This window comes from Corythoichthys intestinalis, chromosome 14 (assembly GCF_030265065.1).
Source record: "Corythoichthys intestinalis isolate RoL2023-P3 chromosome 14, ASM3026506v1, whole genome shotgun sequence".
In the NCBI taxonomy this organism is placed as follows: domain Eukaryota; kingdom Metazoa; phylum Chordata; class Actinopteri; order Syngnathiformes; family Syngnathidae; genus Corythoichthys; species Corythoichthys intestinalis.
This window is the reverse complement of record NC_080408.1, coordinates 3,468,571-3,482,812: the sequence shown is the minus strand read 5'-3', so window position 1 is coordinate 3,482,812 and position 14,242 is coordinate 3,468,571. Positions and strand designations below refer to the sequence as shown.

The 14,242-nt window shown below is 40.0% G+C and overlaps 1 protein-coding gene across 2 annotated transcripts in view; it reads right to left on the bottom strand.

The window, feature by feature from the left end:
- The window catches only part of basp1 (brain abundant, membrane attached signal protein 1), a 31,681-nt gene extending 17,857 nt beyond the window's left edge, over nucleotides 1-13,824 (bottom strand). The window contains exon 1 of one of the 2 annotated variants that reach the window (XM_057856667.1): nucleotides 13,711-13,824. The gene's annotated coding sequence lies outside the window, so the exon portion shown is untranslated. The remainder of the gene's footprint in view (nucleotides 1-13,710) is intronic. The other variant, XM_057856668.1, reaches the window with a different exon arrangement.
- Between the last annotated feature and the right edge of the window lie 418 nt (nucleotides 13,825-14,242).

Below are 14,242 nucleotides of genomic sequence, written 5' to 3'. Positions count from 1 at the left end.
TTGTTGACATGTTGAAAAATGTCCAAAGATGATTATTGATTGACTGAAGACAATCAGCCCAATGCGTCGATAGGGACGATATAACAACATAACCTGCATGTACACTTTTTGTTGGGCACAAGATATTAATAAGACTAAACAGATTATTGAACAGGGGTCAGGGCTACATTTCTCATTAATATGAACCTAATTAGTTGATAGGCTAAATTATCAATGCAAAATAAATCTGTATTGACTTATACTAATTTTCATATGTATTGGTTCAGGTGATACACCGTTCGATTCAAGCCTTTGTTTAAAAAAAAAAAAAACTACTAAAGAAACATTTTGACAACTTCCAGAATAAATGTCTGGATTTTATCAGCGAATTTAAATAGCAATATTTCAACATAATTTCAATTACTGTAATTTTAAGGCGTACCTGAAAAGCTGCCACCCACCAAATTTGACACAAAAACGGCATTTGTTCACAGAAAACCCACACTGGACTATAAGCCGCAGCTGTCCTCACTGTGTTATGGGATATTTTCCTCCAAAAGGTATTAACTGGAAACACTTTATTTGACAGCAGTATCATTAGACTGTCAAATGAACCACCATGAAGCTTTGAACCAATTGGCTGCAAAGCTTCATTGCTTCAAGAAGCTTCATTTGGCCATCACTACTTCCTTGGGTGCGACATTCAACCTCTGCTGCCATTCGCTGTCAACACTGTTGTTATCCAACATGCCTCCTAGCATGCTTCGCAGTGCTACAGATGAAAATGACAGTCAAAATTGATGTTCTGTGCTAATTATTTCTTCAGTTACTGTTCCAGTTGTTTCATTAATTGCGAGTTATGGTATATTGGAAAAACTTGACAGTGGTGCCATAAGACTGTCTGAGACAATCATAATTATGTCATGACACTGTCATGAGCATTAATGAATGCTTAAAACAGATGCCTTTTCTGAGCTGGACAGAAATGGAGTTAGTGACATAATTTAACGGATCACACAATGTCATCTGTCATAAGCATTCAGTAATGCTCATGGTAGTGTCATATTTTTGATGGTCTTGTGACAGTCTTATGAGACGTTACCTATTAACCTAAATAAATCAACAAATAAACTCCTCTGGACTATAGGCCACAGGATTGAAGATGAGGGAAAAAAGTAGCGGTTTATAGTCCAAAAATTACGGTGTATAACAAACAAAATAAATACAAACTTGTTAATAATCTCTTAATCTTAACTATCCAGAAATAAAAAAAATTTAAAAAATCAACATTTGCCGCTTAACATTGTCAGTCTAAATAAAGAAATTAAATATAACTGAAAAACATCTTAGTCGGGGACTAACGAAAATAAACAAAAACAGAGCCTTCCTTCAGGTAAAACACAAGCACAGCCAAACTCAACAAAAAAAAAAAGAAAGCTCCTTTAGGATGCTTTAAGACCACATAAATGAAATAAAAATGGAAATTGGGGAGAAGGGGTTAAACCTTGGTTCACTACATTTCTCACAGTTTAATTAACGTTAACAGTATCCATCCATCCATCCATTATCTTCCGCTTAGTCCGGGGTCGGGTGGTTGGGGCAGCAGCTTTAGCAGGGAAGCCCAGACTTCCCTCTCCCCAGCCACTTCAGCCAGCTCCTCCGGCGGGATTCTAAGGCGTTCCCAGGCCAGCCGAGCGACATAGTCTCTCCAGCGTGTCCTGGGTCGACCCCGGGGCCTCCCGCCGGTGGGACATGCCCGGAACACCTCTCCAGGGAGGCGTCCAGGAGGCATTCGAACCAGATGCCCGAGCCACCTCAACTGGCTCCTCTCAACGCGGAGGAGTAGCGGCTCGACACCAAGCCCCTCCCGGATGACCGAGCTTCTCACCCTATCTCTAAGGGAGAGCCCGGACACACTGCGGAGGAAATTCATTTCGGCCGTTTGTATCCGGGATCTTGTTCTTTCGGTCACGACCCACAGCTCGTGACCATAGGTGAGGGTAGGAACGTAGATCGACCGGTAAATCGAGAGCTTCGCCTTTTGGCTCAGCTCCTTCTTCACCACAACGGACCGGTGCAGAGTCCGCATCACTGCAGACGCTGCACCGATCCGCCTGTCAATCTCCCGCTCCCTCCTACCCTCACTCGTGAACAAGACCCCAAGATACTTGAACTCCTGCACTTGGGGCAGGATCTCCTCCCCGACCCGGAGAGGGCATGCCACCCTTTTCCGGCTGAGGACCATGGTCTCGGATTTGGAGGTGCTGATCTTCAGCCCAACCGCTTCACACTCGGCTGCGAACCGCCCCAATGAGAGTTGGAGGTCACGGCTTGATGAAGCCAACAGCACCACATCATCTGCAAAAAGCAGAGATGAAATGCTGAGGCCACCAAACCGGACACCCTCAACGCTTCGGCTGTGCCTAGAAATTCTGTCCATAAAAATTATGAACAGAATCGTTAAGAGTAGAAAACACATAAAGGAGGACACTTCTCTCTAAGCAGCTTCCTACTCGAGTTTTGCAGATTAGCAAATTCACACAGTTTAATGTTATGCTAACTCTGATGCAGTGTTGTTTTCATCAACGACAACTATAACGAAAATATTTTGTCGACGAACAATTTTTTTCATGACGATGACGAGACGACAACAAGCTAAAAACGTTTATTGGGAGACTAAAACATAACACGAATGCCAGTTTTCGTCTGACGAGAACGAGAAGAAAATGTGCCATAGTTTTTGTCACATGTTCACAATGTGTGTCTGGTTGTGTCACTCATGTGACATGCTGCCCCCCCCCAATTCACCCGCTAGTGTCCTCTCCGGTCTTCCCTTTACCTGTTTTGAGATACACACGCTAAGTTTTGTCTTCTTTTCTTGGCAAGAAGAGAGAATATGCAATTTTGCTTTAGCTTTTAAACTTCTGTCCTGAGTGGTCATCACACACTAAATGTAACTCGTAGCATTAGCACAGCATTCACGTTCGCGTTTGCATCAGGCTATTGCTAACGGCGAGCGTCTTCTTAAACTCTTTGTGGTGAGTGGTCATCACACACGAAATGTAACTCGTCGTGTTAGCATAGCATTCATGTTCGCGTTAGCATCAGGCTATTGCTAATGGCAACCTTAACCTTTTAAATTTTCGTCTTAGTCCTAGTCTTTTTGGACGATGATACTCATTAGTCCTAGTCATAATTTATTCATTTCAAAATGTGTTTGTCTTTCGTCTAGTTTTACTCAACAAAAAGTTGTCTCCCAAATTTCGTCTAGTTTTTGTCAGCAATTACTCAAAATATTTTCGACAATAAACTTCAAAAGTTTTAGTCCATGAAAAAATAAATAAATAAAGCTTTCCAACTATTCCTAATATTGTAGCGTCTACAAAGATAATGTCAACTTGGTGATGATACAGAATCAGGTGGAAAACAGAAATTAATTATACCCACCCGGAGAGTTTATGAGGACACTCGCCGTTTGAGTTAGCCTAATGCTAACGCGGACGTCCTCTTAAACTCTTTGTGGTGAGTGGTCATCACACACGAAATGTAACTTGTAGTGTTAGCATAGCATTCATGTTCGCGTTAGCATCAGGCTATTGCTAATGGCAACCCTAACCCTTTAAATTTTAATTTTTCGTCTTAGTCCTAGTCTTTTTGGACGATAATACTCATTAGTCTTAGTCATATTTTAGTCATTTCAAAATGTGTTTGTCTTTCGTGGTTTTACTCAACAAAAACTCGTCTCCCAAATTTCGTCTAGTTTTTGTCGGCAATTACTCAAAATATTTTCGACAGTAAACTTCAAAAGTTTTAGTCCATGAATAAATAAATAAGTAAAGCTCGCCGACTATTCCTAATATTGTAGCGTCTATAAAGATAATGTCAACTTGGTGATGATACAGAATCAGGTGGAAAACAGAAATTAATTATACCCACCCGGAGACTTTATGAGGACACTCGCCGTTTGAGTTAGCCTAATGCTAACGCGGACGTGAATGCTATGCTAACGCTACGAGTTAAATGTAAATGAATGATGCAAATAGATGTAAATAAAACCGTCAATTGTTTCTGATGTACTTCATATAGTATTTATGACAAGCTACTAATCACTTAATAAATAAAATATATGCAATAAAGAATGACTCCATTTAAAATAGTATGTTAAACGTGGTTCAAAGCACAAGACGGTGACGGGGCTGAACTCCAAATAACCCCAAAATGAAGAAGAGGAGAAGGAGGAGGGGGTGACACACTTCCTGAGGTGCGACGACGACCTACTGACAACCTCAACATTTTTTTTTTCCCCTTTTCACGTACGATGAAATCAGCCATTCATCAGTTTTCCATGGTGAGCTGTGGTTTATATCGGCAGGCGTCGTGCCGGGCTGCTCGCTCTTAACTGCTTTTGACGACAACGGACGTCCAATCCATTTCGACTGAGGAGGGGCTAGTATGTTACTGGTTAACATCTTTTGGTATAAACATCCTATAATACATACAGTGAGGACAGCTGCAGCTTATAGTCCGGTGTGACTTACAGTGGTATGAAAAAGTATCTGAACCTTTTGGAATTTCTCACATTTCTGCATAAAATCACCATCAAATGTGATCTGATCTTTGTCAAAATCACACAGATTAAAATACAGCGTCTGCTTTAACTAAAACATTTATAGGTGTTCATATTTTAATGAGGATAGCATGCAAACAATGACAGAAGGGGAAAAAATAAGTAAGGAGACTTAAAGAGCAATCGAAACCAATTCTTACCAAACAATTTAAGCCAAGTGTGTGCGCAATCACTGATGAGTGGTTTAAAGATGCCCTGCCCACTATAAAAAACACACCTGGTAACAATTGTCTTGATGAGAAGCATTGTCTGATGTGCATCATGGCTCGGTCAAAAGAGCTGTCTAAAGACCTGCGATCAAGCTGGGAAAGGATGCAAAACCATCTCTAAAAGTTTGGATGTTCATCAATCAACAGTCAGAGAAGTTGTCTACAAATGGAGAGAGTTTACTACTGTTGCTTCTCTCCCAAGGAGTGACCGTCCACCAAAGGTGACACCAAGAGTTCAGTGCAGAATACTCAGAGAGGTAAAAAAAGAACCCTGGAGTGTCTGCTAAAGACTTACAGAAATCACTGGAACAGTCCAATATCTCTGTGCACACATCAACTCTGTCAAACCATGGACAAGAATGGTGTTCATGGGAGGACTCCACAGAGGAAGCCACTGATGTAAAAAAAAAAAAAAACCAAAAAAACATTGTTGTTCATATAATGTTCGCAAAAAATGCACTTGGAAACGCCACAGAAGTTTTGGCAAAATATTTTGTGGACTGATGAAACCAAAGCTGAAATATTTGGGAGTAGCACACAACATGTGCGTGAAGGAAAAATGGAACAGCTCACCAACATCAACACCTCATCCCCACCGTGAAGCATGGTCAAGGGAGCATCTTGATTTGGGGCTGTTTTGCTGCCTCACGGCCTGGACAACATGCAATCACTAATGGAAGAATGAATTCAAAAGTTTATCAAGATGATTTGCAGGAAAACCTGTGGCTGATTGTCAGACAGTTGAAGCTTTAAAGAGGATGGATGCTGCAACAAGTCTATGATCCAAAACACAGAAGTAAATCAACTTCAGAATGGTTTTAGAAGAGCAAAGTACACGTTCTGGAGTGGCCAAGTCAAAGTCCAGACTTGAACCCCATTGAGATGTTGTGGCTTGACCTAAAGACAGCGATTCATGCCAGAAACCTGACTGAACTACAGCAGTTTTGTAGAGAGGATTGGGCCAAGATTAGTCCTGATCGATGTGCCAGACTGATCTGCACCTACAGGAAGCGTTTGGTTGAAGTTATTGCTGCCAAAGTGAGGACCACAAAATATTAAATGTGATGTTTCACTTGCTTATTTTTCCCCCTTATGTCATTGTGTGCATAGTATCCTCATCAAAATATGAAAACCTATAAACGTTTGGGTAGTTTTAGTCAAAGCAGACACCGTTTTTTTCATCTGTGTGATTTTGACAAAGCTCACATCACATTTGATGGTGATTTTATGCAGAAATGTGAGAAATTCAAAAAGGTTCAGATGCTTTTTCATACCACTGTATATCCACACACACATGCATACCCCATGCAGTTGCCAGCCAACGACAGGAATCATATACGTAAATACCAATATGGACTAGCTAACAATGTCCGCCGATCATTCAAAGTTAATCATTGATGAGTGCGAGCGGCACGCAGAAATGTTATCGCTAAAGTTCAGCGAGATGTTGACTTTCACATCTACCATTTTCTGTTCAAGTTTTCTCAGTCTCCGTCCTGCTTTCTCTCCCAGCATTTTTTTAGCACAAGTGATATGTCATGTGACCAGCAGGCGGACAAAGAAGTCTGAAACGCGACGCCCGTGAACGACACAGGAAGTTGTTCCTTTCGCTAACGTCGTGGATAAAAATAAAGTCTGAAGAGTTTATCAGCGTGTCGCATGTGCACGTTTTATCTTGGTCACACAACTTGTTCAAACAGCAGCCCGTCCGCCATCAAATCCGCTTCCTCTTTCAAAGGCTCGGTTTCCCACTTCCCTTCTGTCAACTCGTGGAAATACCAATACTTCATACTTTCTAAGTCAAGCTTTGAGCGCAATACATATTCATATCATTTCACAACAGTAACCTTCAGAACCAATCATTTGAAGTAACACTTTATTTGACAGGAGGTTTTTAAGATTGTCGTAGTGATGACATGACACCAGGGGCGGACTGGTAATCTGTGGGTTCTGGAGGATCACAGAACAGCCGGTGCCCTGGACGGCCGGCGGCCGCCATTTTTTTTATACATCACTGTTTTTATCCCCCTCTGTCCTCTGATTATCTGCAGTTCGCATCCAATCCGACAGGTGGCAGCGACGAGTGTTAATGCACAATATGGACGGTGGTGGCAAAAAAAGAAAAGAGAAGGGTGGCGCGGAGAAGGTTAGGGAGAAAAAAATTAAAGAAACTGGAGAGCGAAGCATTAAAATGTCATAAGTTGACAAATATTTTCGCAAGCAGCAGTCTGGCTGCAACGGCCACGTCGGGTAACAACTGCCCAGCCCTTGTCGATGGTGAGAGTGGCAGCTGCAGACGCTCTGACGTGCAGCCGGTGCAGGGAGAGAGAAAAGAAGAGCGAGGGGGTAATGATAAGCTGGTGGAAGTTCCCCAGACAAGCGCAGGGCAATTAAGTAGGGATGAAGGTATACTGCTCGGTATACTGGCAATTGTTATCCACCAGGTAGCTACATTTTAAATGAAATAAATGACAATTAAAGGGTTAGTGCCAGCTAGTCGATGTACCCGTTTGCAATCGTGTCAAGTTACAGTGTGTGCTAGTCCTACTATCACTCTCCTAAGGAAAAAAAAAAAAAAAATAGCTGTAAAACAACCTATGCACACGCAACAGCAATATTAATTCGGAAGAAATACAACAAAATATTGATAAAATGAATGGTTTTACTTTAAAGTTTAGGGAGTTAAATTGATATGATATATATTTTTCATCATTTATATATCGTTTTGTGTTCTGGTTAATACTTTCCAATGAAGGTTATGTATCCAGGATTTGTCTTGAAATGTTTATTGTATTTTCATTGAAATTTATTATTTGTATGGCAAGATTAATTATGGCAGGGGTCTCCAAACCGGTCCTCAAGGGCCGCCGTGGGGCCTGGTTTTTGTTTCAACCAATCGAATACAGACAGTTTAACCAATGAAGTTTCTGCTAAAACAAGCAGCACCTGATTGCAGTCAACTGATTACACTCGTAAGACACCAGATTGGTGTTGTCTTGTTTTGTTGGAATGAAATTCTGCGCCCGCTGTGGCCCTATGTGGAATAGTTTGGAGACCACTGAATTATGGCATAAACAATGAATTCATTTTATAGACAGAGATATATAGAGATATAATCAATTGGATACATAAAACTTGCTTTGAAAAATAAATTATTTCATTTGTTTATTCAGGTTGATCATAAAGCTAGTACAGAAAATGAATCCAACTCCAGTTCAGCCTTGCAGTACTTTGAGCGCCCCAAGTCAGACAGTCACAGTCTAGACACATTTTCTTCATTTTTCTCTCAAAGTGCACGAAATTGATGCATTTTACAATAAAATGTAAAAATAATAATAATAATAATAATTCTCCCCGGGGGGGGGCATGCCCCCGGACCCCCCCTGGGGGGGTGTTTCCCTTCGTATAGCGATTCTTGTGGGCTGGGCTGAGTCAAAGTCCAGGGCTTCTTTTTAGTCCCAGTCCGCCCCTGCATGACACTGTCACGAGCATTCAAAAGTGACATCATTTGCCGGATAGCACTTAATGACATCTGTCATGTCATCATTATGACGGTCTTATGACCAGTGTTGGGCATGTTACTTTAAAAAGTAATTAGTTATAGTTACTCACGTCTTCCAAAAAGTAACTGAGTTAGTAACTGAATTACTCTATAGTGAAAGTAACTAGTTACCAGGGAAAGTAACCATTTCCGTTACTTTAAAAAGAAGTTGTTGTATGTCAAAGAATTTGAAATTTTCTGAGCAGTATTCGAGTCAGTTGAATAGAGAAGAACAGACAGGTAGTTGTGTTATAGAACCTTGTAATATTTATTGCACCTCACCAGCAACAGATTTATCCTACACTTGAAGTGCAACAAAAATAAACAGATTTGAATTGCTTACCACAGATGTCGACAAAAGCTTTGACCCGGGACATAAATTACATTTTACATGCAGGTTCTTTCCTTTAATTTCGACCAACTTGAAATAGTGTTTATTTCTCCACCTCGTAAAGGACAAATTTTCCTCTGAATGCTCTGCCATCATATCCCTCTGCATCTGTTTTGCGTGTGTGTTTGCCAATGATGTTCATGTCTGGTGACTGGGCTGGCCAGTCTTGGAGGATCTTGATCTTCTTTGCCTTGAGGAACTTTGAGGTAGAGATTGAAGTATGCGATGAAGCACCATGCTGCTGCAGAATTTGTCCCTTTTTATGGTTAGGAATGTAAGAGGCAGCTAAGATTTGTTGATATTTCAGACTATTTATTTCTCAGGGTGCAGACAATTAAAAAACCTTGTGGCATTTGCCAAGGCCCACAGCCTGTCAAAAGGATGGAGGCTGGAAAAGTGGCCAAAGGTGGATTTTTCAGATGAATCTTCCATTGAATTACACCACAGTCGCCACAAATATTGCAGGAGACCTACTGGAGCCCGCATGGATCCGAGATTCACTCAGAAAACAGTGAAGTTTGCTGGTGGCAAAATTATGGTCTGGGGTTACATCCAGTATGGGGGTGGGCGGAGTTCTGCAGGGTTGAAGGTAACATAAATAGTCTGAAATATCAATAAATCTTAGCTCCCTCTTACATTCCTAACCATAAAAAAGGGACAAATTCTGCAGCAGGATGGTGCTCCATCACATACTTCAATCTCTACCTCAAAGTTCCTCAAGGCAAAGAAGATCAAGATCCTCCAGGACTGGCCAGCCCAGTCACCAGACATCAACATCATTGAGCATGTCTGGGAATGATGAGATGAAGGAGGAAGCATGGAAGACGAAACCCAAGAATGTTGATGAACTATGGGAGGCATGCAAGACTGCTTTCTTTGATGTTCCTGATGACTTCATCAATAAATTGTAAGAATCCTTGCCGAAGCCCATGGAAGTCATACAAAATATTCAATTTGGATCTAAAGCACCACTACTTAATTCGCTTATGTTATGTAACATATTTTTGTAATTGAAGTAAATTTTTTGTTTAATTTTCACACTACTTTCTGTAGGCGACAAAGCTTTTGTCTTGCCAAAATTTGACCTTTATGTCTTCATTAAATGATCAATCTTTTTTCAGTGAAAAAAATATATTTTTGTACATTCATCATCATTTGGCAGGGTCTTAGCTTTCATATGAGCCATTGAATAATTAAAAGTCAGGTTATTAGCAATTTTTTCAACAAAATGGATAAGCGACAAGACTTTTGTCAGGGACTGTGCATTCAGTTGGACTTTATTTAGCATCTTTGGAGAATAATTAAACAAGGTTCATCATAAACATAGTTTGGAAACATGAAAACAGCGTAAATAAAAGCTCAACAGCACAGGGAACTTTCCTTCATGTGCGTCCGTGACTAAACATAAGTACTGTACATAGTTCCGTTATTTATAGAAAGTGTTTACTTTGGAAGAACTGCATTTGCGGGCGTTTGTAACGTTACGCGCATGCGCAGAACCGCAAAGTTGTAATTTCTGATGGGGTACAAAATCTGACAGGACACCGGCCCAGTATACCAACATTTCAGTGAGTTTTACAAAGATTTGAAATTCAATATGAAGATTTGGAATGTTCATTCAGCCTACCGTGCGTGTTTTTGGAAAGTGGGAGGAGTTACAATGTTAACTTAATATACAGCCAAGTATTGGTACAAGATAATTAGATATCTTTGTATTTGAGCAAAAATATATAGGCCTACGCTACTGTGCTGCTTCTGCTGTTAATTCAAAAATAGCTTTTATATACTGCAATTTTTTTATCAAATCATTAAAAATGTATTATTTGATGGCATATCCATACCATTATATAAAATGGCTTTATTTCGTCAGACGCGTTCAAAGAACATTTGGCAGCCATGTTCCTGCTCTCAGCCCCAACCCCTCCTATACTTCAAAATCACCATGGCGACGGCAGCACTGCGGTCACGTGACCACTGGCGCTTGTTCATTCATCCCGCTGTGATACCGTGTGGCCATCTATGAACACGGCCAACGCTGTCATTGACTTATTCTGTGCCATTGACGGCGATGGATGTCTAATCCGTGTGGACTGCGGAGGGTGACAGTTACTTTTTATTTTTTGTGTAAATTAAAATGAATTTAAAAATTTTTTTGATGCCATACATATACAGTGATCGACATCCATTTAAATATATAAAGAAAAAAATCTCCCTCATTAAGCAGCAGGGTCGAGAACGAAAACTGTTATTTGCTATGTGGCAAAATGGAATTTGGTATGTGGAAAAGATGGATTTTGGTATGTGGCCTTTTTATTTGGTATGTGGCATTTTTTAGGGGTATGTGGCAAAATTGATTTTGGTCTGTAGCATTTTTTGGCATGTGGCAAAATGGATTATGGTATGTGGCATTTTTCTACCAAAAAAAATAAAAAGCCACATACCAAAATGCATTTTGCCACATCCCGAAAAAATGCCACATACCAAATCCATTTTGCCACATACCAAATAAAAATGCCACATACCAAAATCAATTTTACTGCATACCAAAAAAAATTCCACATACCAAAAAATTCCACCGACCAAAATCCATTTTGCTACACACCAAAAAAACGCCACATACCAAAATCAATTTTGCCACATACCAAAAAAATACCACCTACCAAAAAATGCCACCTACCAAAATCCATTTTGAACACATATGAAAAAAATGGCACCTACCAAAATCCATTTTGCCCACATACCAAAATCCATTTTGATACACACACAAAAATTGCAACACTCCAAAATCCATTTTGCCACATACGAAAAAAATGCTACATACCAAAATCGTTTTGTCTACATACCATAATCCATTTTGATACACACACACACAAAAATGCCACATACCAAAATCCATTTTGCCACTTGCCAAAAAAAAATGCCACATACTAAATAAAAATGCTGCATACCAAAATCCATTTTGCAACATCCCGAAAAAATGCCACACACCAAAAAAAATGCCACATACCAAAACACATTTTGCTACACGACAAAATAATGCCACATACCAAAATCCATTTTCCCACATACCAAAAAAATGCCACCTACCAAAATCCATTTTGCCCACATATGAAAAAATGCCACCTACCAAAATCCATTTTGCCCACATACTGAAATCCATTTTGCTACACACCAAACAAAAATGCCACATACAAAAAAAATGCCACATACCAAAATCCATTTTGCCCACATATGAAAAAATGCCACCTACCAAAATCCATTTTGCCCACATACTAAAATCCATTTTGCTACACACCAAACAAAAATGCCACATACCAAAAAAAATAAATAAAAAATGCCACATACCAAAATCCATTTTGCCCCATACAAAAAAAATGCCAAATACTAAATAAAAATGCAACATCCCGAAAAAAATGCCACATACCAAAAAAGATGCCACATACCAAAACACATTTCGCTACAAGCCAATAAAATGCCACATACCAAAAATCAATTTTCCCCACATACCAAAAAAAAAAAGCCATCTACCAAAATCCATTTTGCCCATATCCGAAAAAAAAAGCCACCCACCAAAATCCATTTTGCCCACATACTAAAATCCATTTTGCTACACACCAAAAAAAAAAAGCCACATACCAAAAAAAAAAAAAAGCCACATACCAAAATCCATTTTGCAACATCCCGAAAAAATTCCACATCCCAAAATCCATTTTGCCACATACCAAAAAAAAGCCACATAAAAATGCCAAATAACAAAATCTATTTTGCCATATACCAAAATCCATTTAGCCTCATACCAAAAAATGCCACATACCAAAATCCATTTTGCCACATACCAAAAAAAAAAAAAAATGCCACATACCAAAATGCATTTTGCCACATAAAAAAAAAAAAGCCACCAAAAACAAATGCCACATACCAAAATCCATTTTGCAACATACCCCCACATACCGAAAAAAAAAATGCCACATACCAAAATTTATTTTGCCCACATACGGAAAAAATGCAACATACCAAAATTCATTTTGCCACATACCAAATACCACTTTTCTTTCTGTCTCTCTTAAAAAAAAATAAATGCAATTAACAACAATAGACTGGCTTGCAGTGATCTTTTTTCTTGTGTGTTAAAGAAATATTAAATTATTTTTTCAATTTAACAAAAAATGTTTCAGTTGAAATGGATTGGACGTTTAGCGCCGTCAAAGGCAACCAATAAGTGACACACTTCTGATCACAACCAATCAGAATCTCACACACATACACGCACATTAACAAAAGGTTATTTCTCCCGCTCCGCCCCGCCCCCTCCTGACAGGCAAGGTGGCATCGCTCCCATGCATCCCCACCCTGTTCACATTGCGCATGCGCACCGCGGCAAACAAAGGACCGCTATCCACAGAGCAATCAAGTTGGCGCGTGCGTGCTCGTGCGCGTGGCTTCATTCGACTCCCCGACGGCGGACACGCACGAAGATGTCATAAATCATGCCAAAATATATTGGAAGAAAAAAATGAATTCGTGATTGCGCGCGCAATTTTTCTGTCATTCCAGACTCCCGAACCCTAAAAAAAAAGATTCTATAGTACATTAAATATTAATCATATAAATAGCGTGTATGATTGTGACATATTTACCACGCGCGTGCCCGTGGCTCCGCCAGCACGCGGCACACGCCCCTTTTTTCACGCTCGTGCACGTTCTCTCGCCTCGGTGAGAAAAATGACAATAAAGGAAGACCAAATAATTGCGCGCGTTGGTTGAGTGCATGAAACGGCGGGTTCTTTTTGCGTTGGACGCCGCGCGTCTTTTGTCTACTGTGCACGCGGCGCGTGGGACTATAAAAAAAAAAAAAAAAAAAAAAGACCAAACCCGTGAGATTCTTTTTTTTCTTCCCTAAGGAAGGAAAATGAAAAATAATAAGATGTAAGTGAAAAGCCTGAAAAAGACGTGATGTGCTCACCTTATTGACGGACGGAACTTGTGAGTGGGCTGCTTCTTCAGTCTGCTGCGTGCGTGCCTGTGCGTGACGCGCTCGCGCTCGATCCTCTGGCTGCGCGCACACACGCGAACCCCGCGTGCGCGCGCTGACGCCCGACGTAGACGTGTTGAATTGGAGATGAAGGAAAATGGAGATAGGGGAAAAACAATATCGTTATTATTCATATCATATCTATAATGCAAAAGGTGGTTTATTATGATTCAAGTTAGTTTATTAATTCGAACCCTTTCAGGGACAGTGGACGGATATTCAAAAGTTGACACTTATAACCGAAGGTGGGTAGAGTAGCGCATACGCGGAGTTTATGGCCGAAAAGTGTCATTGCATGTAATTGACTTTCCTATATCTGATTTTTAAAATTAAAGAGTTTTCCGGTAAAATGTTGTCTATAAAAGTTGTAAAGCAATAAAACAAGCAAAAATGAATGAAATGAACAAAAAAAAATATTTTTATAATGGGTCAAAAATGATTTTTCGAACAGATCATGTGACTA